The 18,178-nt window shown below is 43.4% G+C and overlaps 1 protein-coding gene across 1 annotated transcript in view; it reads left to right on the forward strand.

Annotated features, from left to right (window-relative positions):
- KCNMA1 (potassium calcium-activated channel subfamily M alpha 1) overlaps positions 1-18,178 on the forward strand; it is a 643,121-nt gene that overhangs the window by 37,049 nt on the left and 587,894 nt on the right.

The raw sequence follows: 18,178 nt of genomic DNA on the forward strand, positions 1-18,178 counted from the left end.
TCCTATTCCTATTCCTATTCCTATTCCTATTCCTATTCCTATTCCTATTCCTATTCCTATTCCTATTCCTATTCCTACTCTAACTAACTACTCTACTCTACTCTACTCTACTCTACTCTACTCTACTCTACTCTACTCTACTCTACTCTACACTACACTACACTACTCTACTCTACTCTCGTCATCATCATCAAATTTCTTTACTACCTATCTCGTGGTTTGGGGTGACTCTGATACTGTGTTAATGTCACAATTTAAATAGCAACATGCAGCAAGTCTTCCATCTGCTTTTTCCTTGCATGGATCTTAGATATTAACCATAGAATGTGCTGTCAGGACTGTTATAAATTCTCCCCCCTCCCCCACTATTTCTGCTCCAGCTATCCTTAGGATGGTTGTACAAATGCAGCGGATTGTGGGGTTGTGTTATTAGATGACTTCCCTTAATGACGGAGCAAATAGCTAAAGGCCACTTGGTACCAGTGCATTTGTTTGGCCATTGATTCCGTCTGACTTATTTGAAGTTGGCTTTCCTCTCTACTAGGTTTCCACCAACAGCTCTTTTCCGATTAAGTTATATTTAGTATGTCGTCGTTTTCCTAGGTAGATTTAGGAAACGAACATCCTGAGTGTGCATTGATTTTAAATCTAAAGCATAATTTTAGCAATTTGAATTGTTTCCAGATGTGGGGTTTGGGAAAAGTATCATTGAATACAAGATCATAAAATCTTTTCGTTTCCCCTCTCAGAGTCCCAGTGTTAAATCCTTGGCTTTTTCAAAGGGATGTGTAAAGGTAGTCCTTGACTTACAACTGTTCACTTAGTGACCGTTTGTAGTTACAACAGCACTGAAAAAAGTGACTTATGACCATTTTTCACACTTATAACCATTGCAGCATCCCCATGGTCACGTGATTTACATTTGGATGCTTGACAACTGACTCATATTTATGACGGTTGCAGTGTCCTGGGGTCATGTGATCTCCTTTTGCGACCATCTGACAAGCAAAGCCCGTGGGGAAGCTAGATTCACTTAACAACCGGGTTACTGATTTAACAGCTGCAATGATTCACTTAACAAATGTGGCAAGAAAAGTTGTAAAATGGGGCAAAACCAGGGGTGAAATGCTCCCAGTTTGGATCGGTTCGGATGAGTAGGTAGCGATGGCGGTGGGCAGTTCGGAGAACCGGTAGCAAAAATCCCTGCCCCCGCCCCCCATGCCCAGCTGAGCCGCGCGATCATCAGAGCCTTTTTTTCTTTTTAAATGGCTCTGACGATCCCAGCTGAGTTGCCTACTAATCAGGCAACTCAGCTTGGATCGCCAGAGCCATGTAAAAGAAAAAAAGTTTCTTTTTTTCTCCCCCCCCCCCCCCGCCTCCAGCTTGCTTACCTTAGCTTCTGATCACATGACGATTGCAATCCATGCATCAGCAAGCAACTGAATCTCCCTGCCTGCAATCAAGCTCATTGGTGAGCAGCTCTTCCTGCCTGCCTGTCTTCCTGCCTAAACTTGTGGACTTCAACTCCCAGCAAAGCTGGCTGAGGAATTCTGGGAGTTGAAGTCCACAAGTCTTAAAGTTGACAAGGTTGGAGACCCCTGTTCTATTGGGTAAGTTTTTTTCCCCTTTGGGAGCTTTAAAAAAAATAGTTAATTGGGGGGTTTTTTAGTTCTTTTTTTAGACCTAGCCATTTAAAGTTTAGGAAGTTTTAAATATAGCTGCTGTTATATAAAAATAAAAATAAAATAAAATAAAATAATATATGTGCAGCTTTCTGAGATTTAGTGTGTTTCTGTAGTGTTTCACTCTAACTACACAAACACACAAAATCTCACAAAGCTGTATGTGGAATTTTGTGTGTGTAAAGTGTGAAAGTTGGTTTTTTGGGCTTTTTGTGGCTGTGTGAGGTTCCTGCTTGTTGCGGGGCCATTTTGAGTCTAGCACAGCTGCTTTTACATTGTGGGTGAGCCAGTTGTGTTATGTTGTGTTTTGTAGGTTAAAAAAGGGGAAAGAAGTGATATTGACTTGGCCACGCCCACCCAGTCACCTTAGTACCAAGCCCCGCCCACTAATTAAGCCACGCCCACAGAACTGGTAGCAAAAAATTTTAGATTTCACCCCTGGGCAAAACTCACTTAGCAAATGTCTCGCTTAGCAACATAAATTTTGAGCTCAGTTGTGGTTGTAAGTTGAAGTCTACGTGTAATTCATACTGTAGGAATTGTGTAATGCTTGTATCCTTAAAGTAATAAGATGTGAGAATAGCGCAATCAGTAGCCCAGAATGTAGCATCTTTTTCTGATGGATTTTGACACCGCTCTCCCTCACCTTTTGCACGTTGTTAATTATTTAACTGATTAATAGTGCTAGAAAACCTACTCAGCTGTATTGGAAGACAACTCATCTCCTTTGCTTGTCAGCTTTCCACTGGCATTAGAAATGTTACCTGTATTCCAGGTGTGAAAAATGGTTTGCAGGTAAGCAATGACTTGGTGTAGGAACCTGGGCATTGAAAAAAAGGTACTCTTAATTTTGTTTATCTCAAACGTTTAGGGTCAAGTTCCGATAAACAATATTGGGCTTAACTGGTAGTTTAAAAGCAGGAAAAAACAAAGTGGCAAATTAAATCAGAATATAAGGCCTAATAAAATAATATAAATAAAGCAGGGGTCCCTAACCCCTGGCTGCGGCATGCCAGAAACCAGGCCACACAAAGAAGCAAAGCCCAGATCCATGGGATACAGGCAGCACACAAAAACATGCCCCCTCCAATCCATGGGAAAAAACTGTCTCCATAGAACCGTTCCCTGGTACCCGAAAGGTTGGGGGAACCGTGATCTAAGGTGCCTGGTAACAATAGCAACATATTCTACATTTCCTTGCACATTGCGTAACTGACTGCTGTAAGTATTCTCATTTTTAAGGAAACACAGGTTTTTTTGAGACACACACACACACACAGACAGAGAGAGAGACAAAGACAGAGAGACAGAGAGACACAGAGAGAGAGAGACACAGAGAAAGAGAGAGACAGAGAGAGACAGAGAGAGACAGAGAGAGAGAGAGAGAGAGAGAGAAAGAGAGAGAGAGAGAGACAGAGACAGAGACAGAGACAGAGAGAGAGAGAGACAGAAAGATAGAGACAGAGAGAGACAGAGAGAGAGAGAGAGACACACACACAGAGAAAGAGAGAGACAGAGAGAGAGAGAGAGAGAGACAGAGAGAGAGAGAGAGAGAGACAGAGAGAGACAGAGAGAGGGACAGAGAGACAGAGACAGAGAGGTCTACTTCCAGTAAAATACCAAGATTGTCAAAGCTGTGAAAGCCTTTATGCAGCCAAGTGTCAATTAGTTTACACACCCATTTCCTCTCCTTGTTGTGCTCCATTCAATTGTTTAGTAGCGCAATTCCCTTCATTTCATCAGGTTCAGTGGCTGAGTGGTTTACAGCTTAAATTAGGCAGCGTTGCCAAGCTGCTTTTTGCATTAGAGAGCTGGAGCATGAAAGGGGACACACAGGTAGTCCTCGATTTACGATCACAATCGAGCCCCCAATTTTTGTTGTTAAGTGAGACATTTGTTAAGTGGACGTTGCCCCCGTTTTATTTTACCTTCCTTGCCACAGCTGTTAAGTGAATCACTGCAGTTGTTAAATTAGTAACACGGTTGTTAAGCGAATCTGGCTTCCCCGTTGATTTTGCTTGTCAGAAGGTCCCAAAAGGGGATCACATGACCCCGGGACACTGTAAACTGTCATAAATTTGAGATAGTTTCCAGGAGTCTTAATTCTGATCACTGGGGTGCTGCAATAGTTATAAGCGTGAAAAACAGTCATAAGTCACTTTTTTCCGTGCTGTTGTAATTTTGAACAGTCACTAAATGAACTGTTGTAAGTCGAGGACTACTTGTACTCTGTGAGAGACCACTAATGGTGTTTAAACCTCTCTGAACTATGCCAGATGGGCGTACCACTCAGCACACAAAAGCTGCCTTCAGATCTCCATGTTAAAAGAGGAAGACTTCAGACACTCTTTGACGCTTCCATGATCTCTTCCATGCGTGAAGCTGTCGGATGATCTAACATCCAAAATCTTTGAACCTATAATGAGGACAAGTTTTGCAACAAGGAGATGATACATAAAGACTCTCCTGGAGCTTAGAATCACAAATCTTCCCAGGGCTTGGGTTTATTTGAAAGGAATCCCCAATGTGGCTGTGGGAATGAAAATCTGATCCGGTTCTTATTCAAAGCCAGGAGAAAGACGATGGAGAAATGAATTTGAGGCAGGCTGCAATTGGAAAGGAGGTCTCCATTTATTTGGTAGCCAGAAACAACTGTGACAAGAGCATGTCTCTGGAGTGGCTGACAAATTGGGGTTGAGAGCAGATGGGCTTTTATACAATTTGGGAGGGCTTTGTGATTGAGATGCCTCTTCCTGTGCAAGAATATGTCCTTTAATATTTTAATGGCTGTTGCCAGATTCCTATGGGGTCATGTAGGGGTCACGACTGGCTCTACAGGCAAAAGAGGAAATGCCAATCCTAGGTGTTTTGTTCGTCTGAGCTAATCTTGTCAGTTTCAGCACCTTGCCTATTGTGCTGCTTATTCGGAGTTTCTGGCTGCCCTTTGTTTATGAATAGAGATGGCCCGGTTTTCTGTATGGATACAAAATAGGACTGGCTGATTTTTCTCTTCTTTTCCTTTACGGGAAATATTCTATCCTGCCTCTTTTAACATCCTGTAGAATATTTTTATTCTGGGGAGGGGTGGTGGTGAGGCTTCCTACATAGCAAAAGGCAGTTTCAGCGCAGGCTAGAAATTAATACGGTCAGGTATGTAGTCAGCAGAACAAGACACTGAGAGCTGAACCTCAACTGGCAGTAACACACAACATTTTTATCTTTTTGCAAGAAGATAACCCAAAAAGGCTAAACGTGACTTTCTGTGTTTTCCTAGCCAGAATGTTCCTAAGGCACCTCAGACAGTACATTTGCAATGAGTCATAAATTTGCCAGAGGCCCAGCAATGGCTCATGAGCTGCTTGGTGCTAAATCAAATAAGTTGATAGTTGAAGGTTTCCTTGCTTTCTGCTCTTCTTTATTCTGGCTGATTGCCCTTGGAAGAATCAAGAGATCTTATCTTGGAGAGCTTCCTTATCCTGCATTGGATTTTTGGATCTTGCATAAGGTTATTACCCAGCAGAGATGAGTTCATACACTAGGCCAGATGATAATGTGATTTGATTACCATGTTTTATAACATAATGCTCTATCCCTGCGGTTAGGATATCATGGTGTGTAGTACAATGACAAGTGCACCATTGTGGTCAATTTAATTAGCAAACAGTGATTAAGCAGTGTGATGTATGAAGCCAGCAGAATATCTCCAAGATGAGAGAGAGAGAGAGAGGGGAGGCGGAGAGAGAGAGATGTTAAATTCATTTTTTTTCATTAATTCCATAATGACAAAGTGAAAACAGAATTGTAGAAATGTCTGTAAATTTATTAAAAAGAAAAAAACTGAAATATCACATTGGCATAAGTATGCAGATCCTTCATTCAGTACTTTGTTGAAGCACCTTTGGCAGCAATTAAAGCCTTGAGTCTTTTGGGGTATGATGTGGCAAGCTTTGCACACCTGGGTTGGGGGATTTTCTGTCATTCTTCCTTGCAAATCCTCTCAAGCTCAGTCAGATTGGATGGCAATCAGTGGCAGACAGCCATTTTTAGGTCCCTCCAGAGATGTCAATAGGGGTCAAGTCAGGGCTCTGTCTGGGCCACTGTAGGAAATTCACAGAGTTGTCCCTAAGCCATTCCTGTGTTACCGTGGCTGTGTGTTTAGGATTGTTGTCATGTTGGAAAGTGAACTTTCAGCCCAGTTTGAGGTCCCGAGTGCTGTGGAACAAATTGGGTGTGTGTGTATACAATATATATATATATCTTGAGACATGGTGGCTCAGTGACTAAGACGCTGAACTTGTTGATCGAAAGGTCGGCAGTTCAGTGGTTCGAATCCCTAGTGCCGCATAACGGGGTGAGCTCCCGTTACTTGTCTCAGCTTCTGTCAACCTAGCAGTTCGAAAGCACATAAAAAATGCAAGTAGAAAAATAGGGACCACCTTTGGTGGGAAGGTAACAGCATTCTGTGCACCTTTGGCTTTTAGTCATGCCGGCCACATGACCATGGAGACGTCTTCGGACAGCACTGTCTCTTCGGCTTTGAAACGGAGATGAGCACCGCCCCCTAAAGTCGGGAACGACTAGCACATACGTGCGAGGGAAGCATAAGAAAGCTCAAACTTTTAATCAACCAGAAGGCTAATACGAATAACTATTTTTTCTTCTTCTTTGCATGGAGTTGAATGAAAGAAACCTCAATACGGCTTTTTGTTACTATCCAGCAATTGATTCATGAATTTCTTTGTGTGGTATCTAATACTCCACTTTAGCATTGGTGGATCTCTTCTATATATCTTTGAGGATGAAAGTAGACTTTAAAATACTGCAGAATGGAGTATTGGAGACTTTTTCTCCAGGTGCTTGTAGGGATGGATACACCTGAACAAGAAGATGCTGGAACAGAGGCCTACTGATATGGATATAAGGAAGCCTGAAGTACAGCCTGAACAAGCATGGTAGCCAGGATTTAGTTGCATAATCCATAATACATAAGTTACATGAGCTGAAGCTGCCAATTTGCTTCCAGGTTCAATTCAAGGTGGAGGTTATCACCTTCAAAGCCCTGGGGGAGGGGGTCGCAGGTTATTTGAAGGACTGTCTTTTCCCAGTCACATATATCCAACCCGTAACAAGGAAGGGCCAGGGAATAAATAACAAAATAACAGAGTTGGAAGGGACCTTGGAGGCCTTCTAGTCCAACTCCCTGCTCAAGCAAGAGATCCTATACCATGTCAGACAAATGGATGTCTCTTCTTAAAAATCTCCAGTGATGGAGCTGCCTCAACTTCTGAAGGCAAGCCATTTCACTGGTTGATTGTTCTCATTGTCAGAAAATTTCTAGATTGCTTTGGAGAAATTTCCTGAAAGAGAAGAAAAAACCAGTGAGTAGCTTGCCATTCAGAAGAGCCCCCTCTCCTAAGGAGGCTCATCTAGGGGGACCAAGAAGGGCCTTCTCCATGGAGGTTCCCTCTCTTTGGAACATCATCTCATCATATGAGCCGAGGTGGCGCAGTGGTTAGGGTGCAGTACTGCAGCTACTTCAGCTGACTGCTAGTTCAGCAGATCAGCGGATCAAATCTCACCAGCTCAAGGTTGACTCAGCCTTCCATCCTTCTGAGGTGGGTAAAATGAGGACCCAGATTGTTGGGGGAAATATGCTATTTAGAAAAACTGTCTTTGGTGCAAGCCGCCCAGAGTCCTCGGAGAGTGGGCGGCATAGAAATATGAATAATAAATAAATAAATAAAAATCTCTGTGGAGATTAGACTGGCCCCCACTTTGACACTCTTTTGCAAGGCCCTGGAGACCTAGTTTTGCCAACGGGCCTGGGGACTCCAGAGTGGGACGAAGCCCATCAAGAGACTCATTTGATTGTTGTCGTCAGGGCAGTCGTGGGTTATTGCTTTTGGTATCGTTCTTGTATTGTAAGCTTCCCAGGGTCATTGAGAGTGAATTGGGAGGCCATATAAATAAATAAATTTATTTGCATAAATAAATAATAGAATAGAATAGAATAGAATAGAATAGAATAGATAGATAGATAGATAGATAGATAGATAGATAGATGATAGATAGATAGATAGATAGATGATAGATAGATAGATAGATAGATAGATAGATAGATAGATAGATAGATAGATAATCTGGTGACATAGCTCAAACAAATGTTCTGCCAATGAAATTTTCACCTTGGAACCTTTAGCATTTCCCCCCATTCCTCTTAATTGAAGATACTGCCCATATGAATAGAATGAATATGGAATAGAAACAGTGGCCCTATTCCTCTTTACACTCTCTTTGATATGGACATCCTTAATACTACAGAATTCCCCCCTTGATGGCAGTACAGCTGGAAACCATGGATAATTTTTATGCAAGCTATTTATATATAGACCGTGCAGCTGAATCATGTGGCAAGCAACAAAATTCTGTTCGGCAGCCTGCTGGCTAGGATACATTTGCTAGGAAGAGCAGAAAAGTGTAGGAAGATAGAAACCTGTCGTTTTTCTTTGTATTATTGTGTGTTATTCTACTTAGCCCTGTCTTTTATGTAACCCATGTCTCTCTTGCTTTGTTATTATAATTTGATGCAATGTAGCGAATTAACAGGATCACAGAATTGGAAGGGGCCTTGGAAGTCTTCTAGTCCGACCCCCTGCTCAAGCAGGAGACGCTATAGCCGTGATGGCGAATTTATGGCAAATTTATGGAGCCATATCACTGGGCATACGAGCTCAACTCTGGCACACTGATTTTCAGACCTTCTGGGCCCACCAGTCGGCAAACAGGCTATTTCCAGCCTCCAGAGGGCCTCTGGGGTGGGGGTGGGGAAAGCCGTTTTTGCCCTCCCCAGGCTCCTGGAAAGGCTCTGGAGCCTGGGGAGAGTGAAAAACAGGTCTACTTGGCCCACTGTGCCATCAGGTGCCAAAAGCGGGGGGAGCATGGGAGCGTGCACATGCGTGGGGGGGGGGAACGGGTCGCATAGAATTATGGGTGTTGGCATGCGCATGCGTGACCCCCTCACGCTCCTCCCATTTTTGGCACGCGGTGGCAAAAAGGTTAGCCATCACTGTGCTATAGCATTTCAGACAAGTGGTTGTCCAATCTCTTCTTAAAAACCTCCAGCGATGGAGCACCCACAACCTCTGGAGGCAAGACTGGTTCCATTGTTCTAACTGTCAGGAAATTTCTCCTTTATTCTAGGTTGCTTTTCTCCTTTTGTTTTCATTCATTGCTGCTTGTCCTGCTTTCAAGTGCTTAAAAAAATAGTTTGAGACCCTCATGATGATGATTGAAAGGCCCATTTGCTGCATTTGTAGCATGCTTGGGGATGCTGTTTTTAGGATAGTGTGGATATTTTGCATACTTTGCAGGGGTTTTTTTTTGGACCAGAAGGATCCAGATAAAGATTATTCGCGGGGTATATTTTGAAGCTTGATGCTGTAAACATATGGCTTTAAGTAAAAATACTTATCGGCTCTGTTTTTTTTTAAAAAAATGATTTTCTCACTTTGTGACATCAGTACTAGCTTTGTATTTTTATAGAGAGAGTTGCCTGTTTGTGTTATTGTTGTTGTTGTTTTTTGGTTTTTAAAAAATTCAGGGTGCTTCTTTTTTTGCCTGATTCCTCCTGCTTTCTTTTCCCCTTTTTAAAGTGCTTCCATTAGAAAACATATCACATGGGGTTATTTAATGCATGAGTGCCATTTAAAAGCAGTGGGAATCGGGCAGATAAAAAAACCTCAACTCTGCTTTCAATGTGCAGCGTAGAGAAGGGGGAGGGTGGTCATTTTAGTCAAGGTTGAAAGCCTTAGCTTGCTAGGCCTACAAGATGAAGCATGCTAACTTAGATATACGGTCAAGATATGGTGGGGTTGCAACAAGGTGTACATCTCACATTCGCCTTGACTGGGATATCCATTCACTGTATGAGTTTATCTTCTATAATCTGTATACCATGTTTCCCTGAAAATAAGACCCTGTCTTATATTTTTTTGAACCTCGAAATAAGTGCTTTGCCTTATTTTCAGGGATGTCTTATTATTTTGGGGCGCGTGGAGCAAGACGGGGCTCCTCTTGCTGTCTTACCTGATTTCTAGCTCTATCTCCCTAACCCTAACCAGAGGAAATGGCGGGGACCGGCTGTGCATTCGTTTAAATATTTTCAGGGAGGGCTTATTTTTGGGGAGGGCTTATTTTTTTGGGGGTAGGGCTTATTTTAGTGCATGGTCTCAAAAGCCCAGTTGGGCTTATTATCAGGGGATGTCTTATTTTAGGGGAAACAGGGTATTGAAAAGGATGAAAATTGAGTGGGCAAGTGCATTGCAAATGTCGTGTTTAGACAAAATTATTTCAGAAACAGAATGTTTATAAATCTGTAGCCATGGGGATATATTTATCATGGATTTGTGTGTGATGCCTTAATCTTAATATAGTGCTTCTAAACAAAGGCTAAGCACTGTATGTAGCCCTGGCCATCTCAGCTTGGCAAACATTTGGCCCTCAGTATTCAAAGCATCCCTATTTGGGAGTTGTTTGCTGCTCTGTCTTTGCTCCAGAGTCATTACACTGAAGCCCACATTTTCTCATTTATTCTTAAAAGCATCCTTCTTTGATCCATCCAACTACAGGAACAACAGATGCTGTGAAACACCGGGCTGCAGAGCTGTCAGAAATGGGTCAAAGAGACTCTGATCCCATCAGGAACATACTTTGCATTTAAGGTCCACCTCTTGTTACTGATATAGGTTACCAAAAGCCCTGTTACATTCTGGCTTTCAGCCATTGTTCCAAGCACGAACTCGGATCTCCCCCATTGTAAGTCTTGTATTACAGTGAGTTTCCAGAATGGGGGGGGGATCATCTTTTATTCCGCCAAGAATTGCATGCCTCATAACAACAGGGAACGGAGGTTAAATCATTTCCTTTTCGATTGGATACCCCCCTCCCCCCTCCCCTTTCAAAACCAGAGATGCAGGTGAAAAGCTCCTCCTGGTAGCAGTGAAAATTGAGGAATCAAATTCCCTCAATTAAACATTTAGAGAGGAAAAACATCACAATACAAGAATTGACATGTGCTTTGAAAAGGCTGGCCTGCTCCACATTACTGCAAATAGCATACCGTTTTATTTTTAGAGACCGAAGGAACCTGGAGGGAAGCACGGAGCGTTATAGGATGTTAGCATTCTGCTTTTTAATTCAGCATCTTGAAGTTAACCTTTTGTATGCGTGTGGCCGCCTACCGAAACGTACTCATTACAGTCCTGGAACAAGAAATATTTCTGCTATAGTGTCACGTTATGTACCATGAATTCCTGTGGCCAGAAGGGTTTAGAGGGGAACTGCCACAAATAGCCAGCAATAGTATTTTGGATCTCCAGATTTGCATTTTCTGGCCTGGAAAATTTGGAGGGGTAGGGGGGGAAGGTTAATTTAAATACAGGGCAAAGACAGCAGAAGGAAGTCAACGAATGTATTATTACAGCAACCAATTTGGAGGTACAGTTGACCACCAATGTATTATTCACTTGAATAATTATTTCTTTGCTAGAAGGCAGGCAAATCACTAGGCTGTTGCTACTCACCATTTCATTGTCTATAACTAAAATACACAGGCTCAGAGGCATTGCTATAAATGTAGGTTATGCTTGAGGTTGGTGCTTAGCTTTGCAGGATTATAACTTCTCAAAAGTATAGATGAGGCAGGGACTAGTTAGTGCTTGCATATTTAAAGGGTATGTTTATCTTAATGAAGGGAAGACTGAGGGGAGATCTGATCACCATCTTCCAATACTTGAAAGGCTGTCACAGGGAAGACGGGTCGATTTATTCTCCAGAGTACAAAAAACAATGGGTAGAAGCTTGTTAGAAGGGAGATCCAACAAGGAACTAAAGAGAAATACAGATACAGATTAACAGAGTTGGAAGGGACCTTGTAGGTCATCTAGTCCAACCCCCCCCCACCAAGCAGACCTTACACCATTTTTGACAGATGGCAGTCCAGTCTCTTCTTGAAAGCTTCTAGTGATGAAGTTCCCACAACTTCTGAAGGCTTCTGTTCCCACAACTTCTGAACTTCTGTTCCATTGGTTGATTGCTCTCATTGTCAGAAAATTTCTTCTTACTTCCAGGTTGAATCTCTTTCCATCCATTATTCCTTGTCTGGCCTTCAGGTGCTTTGGAGAATAGCTTGACCCCTTCCTCTCTGTGGCAGCCCCTCAAATATTGGAGCACTGCTATCATGTCTCCCCTGGTCCTTCTCTTCACTAGACTAGCCATGCCCAGTTCCTGCAACCGTTCATCATATGTTTTAGCCTCCAGTCCCCTAATCATCTTGGTTGCTTTTCTCTGCACTCTTTTTAGAGTCTCAACATCTTTTTTATAGTGTCGTGATCAAAACTGGATGCAGTATTCTAGGTGTGGTCTTACTAAGCCTTTATAGAGCTTTATAGAAATTTCCTGACAGTGAGAACAGTTAATCAGCAGAACAGCTTGCCTCCAGAAGTTGTGGGTGCTCCATCACTGGAGGTTTTCAAGAAAAGATTGGACAACCATTTGCCTAGGGTTACTGCCTTGGGCTGGGCCAGGGCTGGGGGATGGGGTTGGACTAGAAGGATTCCAAGGTCCGTTCCAACCCTATGGTTCTATTATTTTAATTTCATATATTGACTGGAGTTGGAGTTTTCATTCTGGATGGTAGAAAGGAATTTCGTTCATGTTTGAAGATAACTCTTGGTGGGGAGATGAATGGAGGATGAGGGACACTGGCTTTTGAGTTCTTACCATAAAAGAATATGGATATTCAGTCTTTTCTCATGGAAGATTGAAGATTCCTAATTTTGAGAAGAAAAAGCTGGCCACCAGGGAGCATCCCTCCATTTCTTTAAGACAGGAACACCTTAGTTGCTGTCCTTCTCTAAGTATGTTCTTGTGTTTGTGCAAGGTTATACTTAGGCAGAACCAGTCACGAATGGTCTTTTGTGTTGCGAATTCAATGGGAATTCCGCAGACAATTCATTGTCATGCCTCAAATTGATCGGCCATTGCAATCATCTTGGATATAGATTTTATCCAAAAGGGAATCAAAACTTCCCTTTCAGGAAATGGGCAGTTTCTGTAGGTGTCTCAAATTCAAAGGCTGTTTACTGCCTTGAAATTTATTTTGGTTAAAAAAAAAATAGTGAGATCATTCGGTCTTCTCAGTGGGCCGGTAACTAAATCTTCTTCCTTGCAGGAAAATTCCATTCTGCAGAACCAGCCAGGTACAAAGAGCAGCATTATAAGAAGAAATGTTTGGGTGAAATGTCCTAGGATGACTTGCGTCTCTTCCAGTAAAGATGATCCTTTTTGTGATGTTCAGGCAAGAAGTCCAAGAGCTATTTTCAAGCAGAGAGAAGTTCTTGTTTGTTACTGAAAATCACCCACATCTAAATGCGTGAAAAGGCATGGAAGTCTTTTGATATGTCCATTCCTTTGTAGCTTTGCTTGCTCCATTCTCAAACAACCTTTGCTTTGAAGTAAACAACCTATTCCCAGTTTGACCAGGGGACTTAAAAAGTAGCCCATTTTTAAAACTTTTTTTTTAAATGATTTATGATTTATCTTTACCTTTGTGGCACACAGGGGTTTGCAGAATGTATAGGGAGGTTTCTGGAGTGTAAGGAACAAAATGCACACTACAAGTCTTGTGTGTACCTTAACAAGTTCAATATTTACATGCCGGAATGAGTCCATCTTAGAAAAGGTTTTTACATAAGAAATGTACTGTAAGCTCAGCATTGCATTCATGGGAAGTTTGGAATTACAGCAGTTTAAGCTCCTTAAGCTCCTTAAGGGAGATGTCCAACCACCTCTCTTAACCTTGAGAACCAGAAATGCAAGGACATCCTCTCGTTCCCAATCTGTTCCAAGCAGTCTTGAGAAATTGCTAACCGCTAGAGTTGCAACGGGATCAAAGCCCTGGCAATGAAGCCATCAGCAGGGTCAGGCGAAGGAGTGTCGCTCTTCTCCCCAGAAATAGTGTGCAAGCAATGTCAACATTAAACCTGATAGACTGGGTGTGCTCTGTCTTGCTTTCATCACCTTCAGTATATGAACCAATGATTCTGGAAAAAGAAGGTCCTGTCCTAACTGAAAGACTCTGTTCCTGCAGCTCAGGAGAGGTGGAGACTATGGGTCACATACTCCTTCGATGTTCCTTTTACACAGAGATTCGAAAAAAACATATCCTTCCAATAATTGCTAGGTATCCTGGCTGTTCTGACATTGCTTATCTCCAGTGGCTGCTTAAGGACAAACAGTCCTTAACCACAACACAGGTGGTAGATTCTGCACAGCAGCACCGGGGATTCGTTGGAAACATGTCTAATCCACCATAGTTATGTTATATAACAAATGTGGCAAACCTTTTGCACTGCTTTCCCTTTTAGTATTAAACTGACTACGGGCCACACAGTTTATGGATTGTAATTTTAGTATAGTTGTTCTTGTTAGTTGCGAAGTTGTGTCCGACCCATTGTGACCCCATGGACAACTTGCCTCCAGGCCTTCCTATCCTCTACCATCCCCCGAAGACCATTTAAGCTCACGCGGACTGCTTCACTGACCATCCAGCCACATCATTCTCTTCCGTCCCCTTCTTCTTTTGCCCTCAATGGTTCCCAGCATTAGGCTCTTCTCCAGTGAGTCCTTCCTTCTCATTAGGTGGCCAAAGTATTTGAGTTTCATCTTCAGGATCTGGCCTTCTAAAGAGCAGTCAGGGTTGATCTCCTCTAGGACTGACTGGTTTGATCACCTTGCAGTCCAAGGGACTCGCAGGAGTCTTCTCCAGCACCATAGTTCAAAGGCCTCAATTCTTTGGCACTCAGCCTTCCTTATAGTACAACTTTCACAGCCATACATTGCAACTGGGAAAACCATAGCCTTGACTATACACACTTTTGTTGGCAGGGTGATGTCTCTGCTTTTTAGTATGCTGTCTAACTTTGCCATAGCTTTCCTCCCCAGGAGCAAGTTTAGGGTGATGTCTCTGCTTTTTTAATTTCTTGGCTGTAGTCCACATGTATGGTGTTCTTGGAGCCCAGGAAAATAAAATCTGTCACTACCTCCATTTCTTCCCCATCTATTTGCCAGGAATTGAGCAGGCCGGGAGCCATGATCTTAGTTTTCTTAATGTTGAGTTTCAAGCCGACTTTTGCACTCTCCTCCTTCACCCGCATCAGAAGGCTCTTTAGTATAGTTAGACTATGTATAATTGACAGACTGGATTTTATCATAGATTTTATCTCTTATTTATTATTTTATTCTAGAATTTTTAATTGTATATTCACTGAGTGTTTTTATTTGTTCTGGTCTCTGGTCTGTGACTGTAATAAATTGAATTGAATTGATTGAGGTCCTGTCAATAATGCTCAAGGCACTGAGAATATTGTACAAATAGCCTTTATGATAAAGTTTTAAAGTGGCCTTTCACTCTTTTTATAAAGCTTAGGAAGGAGGCCTGATTTGTGGGGCACAGTAAGCACATACGTTGGTTTAAATGACTTATGACGTCTGAGACTTTCAAGAACTGAGCAAGTTCTTGAAAGTTTTATGGATTATATTGTTTCCTGATTGATTATATGATACTATAAATGTCGAATCACTGTAGAGGGGAAAAACTGTAACATTGTGTGAGAATGTTCTTAATAGTTGGACTAGATGTGGCCAAAAACATTTCAGACCAAAATATTCTAACCCAGATGTGTCCATTTGAACTGTACACAGACGTGTTCTGATCAGGGGTGAAATCTTGCAGGTTCTGGAGAATCGGTAGTGGAAATTTTGAGCAGTTTGGAGAACCGGCAAATACCACCTCTGGCTGGCCACTGAGTGGGATGGGAATGGGGATTTTGCAGTATCCTTCTCCTACCACACCCACCAAGCCACACCATGCCCACCAGGCCACGCCCACAGAACCGGTAGTAAAAAAAAATTGAATTTCACCACTGGTTCTGATGCTATTTCAGCTTTAGTGAAGTATTCTGACCGCAAATAGGAACAATTCCAGTTATGCATTGGTAGTTGCAGTGCCCTATTTTGAGATAAAGAAGGGCACTTCTGAATCAAAACATTTTGCAGACCTCTTGTAGCCTACCCGGAACGTCCCTATCTTTTATATATATAGGTATTCCTTGACTTACGACCACAATTGAGCCCAAAATTGCTGTTGCTAAGTGAGTTTTGCCCCATTTTACAACCTTTCTTGCCACAGTTGTTAAGTGAATCCCTGCAGTTCTTAAATTAATAACATGGTTGTTAACCAAATCGGGTTTCCCCATTGACTTTGCTTGTCAGAAGGTTGCAAAAGGGGGAATCACATTTATTTATTTATTTATTTGTTTGTTTAAATTTCTATACCGCCCTTCTCCAAATAGGACTCATGGCGGTGCACAGCCTAAGTAAAAACAAAGCATACAAAATTTAAAAAACAGTATTAAAATAATTAGATATTCTGGCCGTAAATTAAAACAACCCAATTTAAAACCAATTTAAAATTTAGCTCAAGCCAGCCCAGCTAGTTGAAATAAATAAGTTTTCAGGGCCCGACGAAAAATCCAGAGGTCTGTTATTATACGTAACTCTGGGGGAAGGTTATTCCAGAGGGTGGGCGCCGTCACAGAGAAGGCTCTCCCCCTGGGGGTCGCCAGCCGACATTGTCTGGCGGACGGCACCCTGAGGAGGCCCACTCTGTGCGAGCGTACTGGCCGGTGGGAGGCTATTGGTGGCAGTAGGCGGTCTCGTAAGTACCCCGGCCCTAAGCCATGGAGCGCTTTAAAGGTGGTCACCAACACCTTGAAGCGCACCTGGAAGACCACCGGGAGCCAGTGCAGCTCGTGCAGGAGAGGTGTCACATGGGAGCGCCTCGTCGCCCCCATAATCCCCCGCGCGGCCGCATTCTGGACCAGCTGGAGCCTCCGGGTGCACCTCAGGGGGAGCCCCATGTAGAGAGCGTTGCAGTAGTCCAGGCGGGAAGTGACTAGTGCCTGAGTGACTGTGCGTAGAGAGTCCCGATCTAGAAAGGGGCGCAATTGGCGTATCAGGCGAACCTGATAAAAAGCCCCCCTGGCCACGGCCATCAAATGGTCTTCTAGAGACAGCCGTGCGTCCAGGAGGACGCCCAAGTTGCGAGCCCTCTCCGTGGGGGCGAGTGATTCGCCCCCAATAGCCAGCGATGGCGTCAGCTGGCTATATCGGGACGCTGGAAGCCACAGCCACTCGGTCTTGGAGGGGTTGAGTCGGAGCCTGTTTCTCCCCATCCAGGCCCGCACGGCCTCCAGGCACTGGGACATCACTTCAAGGGCATCGTTGGGGTGGCCTGGGGTGGAGATGTACAGCTGGGTGTCATCAGCGTACTGATGGAACTCCACCCCAAAGCCACGGATGATCTCACCCAGCGGCTTTACATAAATGTTGAACAGAAGGGGCGAGAGGACCGACCCTTGTGGCACCCCACAAGCAAGGTGCCTCGGGGTCGACTGCTGCCCCCCCGTCAACACAGATTGCGACCGGTCAGAGAGGTAGGAGGAGAACCACCGCAGAACGGTGCCCCCACCCCAACCCCGCCAACCGGTGCAACATGATACCATGGTCGATGGTATCAAAAGCCACTGAGAGGTCTAATAGGACCAGGATAGAGGAGCAACCCCTATCCCGAGCCCTCCAGAGATCATCCACCAACGCGACCAATGCCGTTTCCGTGCTGTGCCCAGGTCGGAAGCCGGACTGGAGCGGGTCTAGATAGACAGTTTCATCCAGGTACCGGGGAAGCTGTTGTGCTACCACACTCTCAACAACCTTCGCAACAAAGCGAAGGTTGGAGACTGGACGATAGTTAGCCAAAACAGCCGGATCCAGAGAGGGCTTCTTGAGGAGGGGCCTCACAACCGCTTCTTTCAAAGCGGCCCTGGTGGTACACTGAAACAACCGTCATAAGTGTGAGTCAGTTGCTAACTGTAATTTTGATCACGTGACCAAGGGGACGGTGCAGTGTGGAAAGTGGTCCTAATTAATGTTTTTTTAGTGCTGTTGTAACTTCGAACGCTATGACAAGCGTAAAAATAACGGTAATTAAAAGTAAGAAATTGTATACCACTATTTTCTATAAAAGGAAACCGGAATCGTGTACATAAACATGATTGGACATGAAGCATTAAACCAAATTTCATACCAAAAGACTTTCTGAAGGCGTGCCTTGCTCCTTTTCATGACGAGCAGAGTTGGGATATAGTTTTAAGGGAGTGGAATGATTTCCATCGGTTTGGCGATTTCATGACATCGTAACTGAGTCACATGTTGTAATCATGTTTTCCTTCTTTTTCTGTGATTGATTGATTCCTTAGATTTACATTTCTCCTTTTTCCGACTGGGGAAAAAAAAAAACACACCACCCAATATCTCTTTCAATCTGGTTTCATTGTATGTGTTGCTGCTTTCCATCAGTCCAAAGCTGCAGTCTAAAC

This window comes from Pituophis catenifer, unplaced genomic scaffold, assembly GCF_029215685.1.
Source record: "Pituophis catenifer annectens isolate HBS135680 unplaced genomic scaffold, rPitCat1.0.hap2 SCAF_6, whole genome shotgun sequence".
In the NCBI taxonomy this organism is placed as follows: Eukaryota; Metazoa; Chordata; class Lepidosauria; order Squamata; family Colubridae; genus Pituophis; species Pituophis catenifer.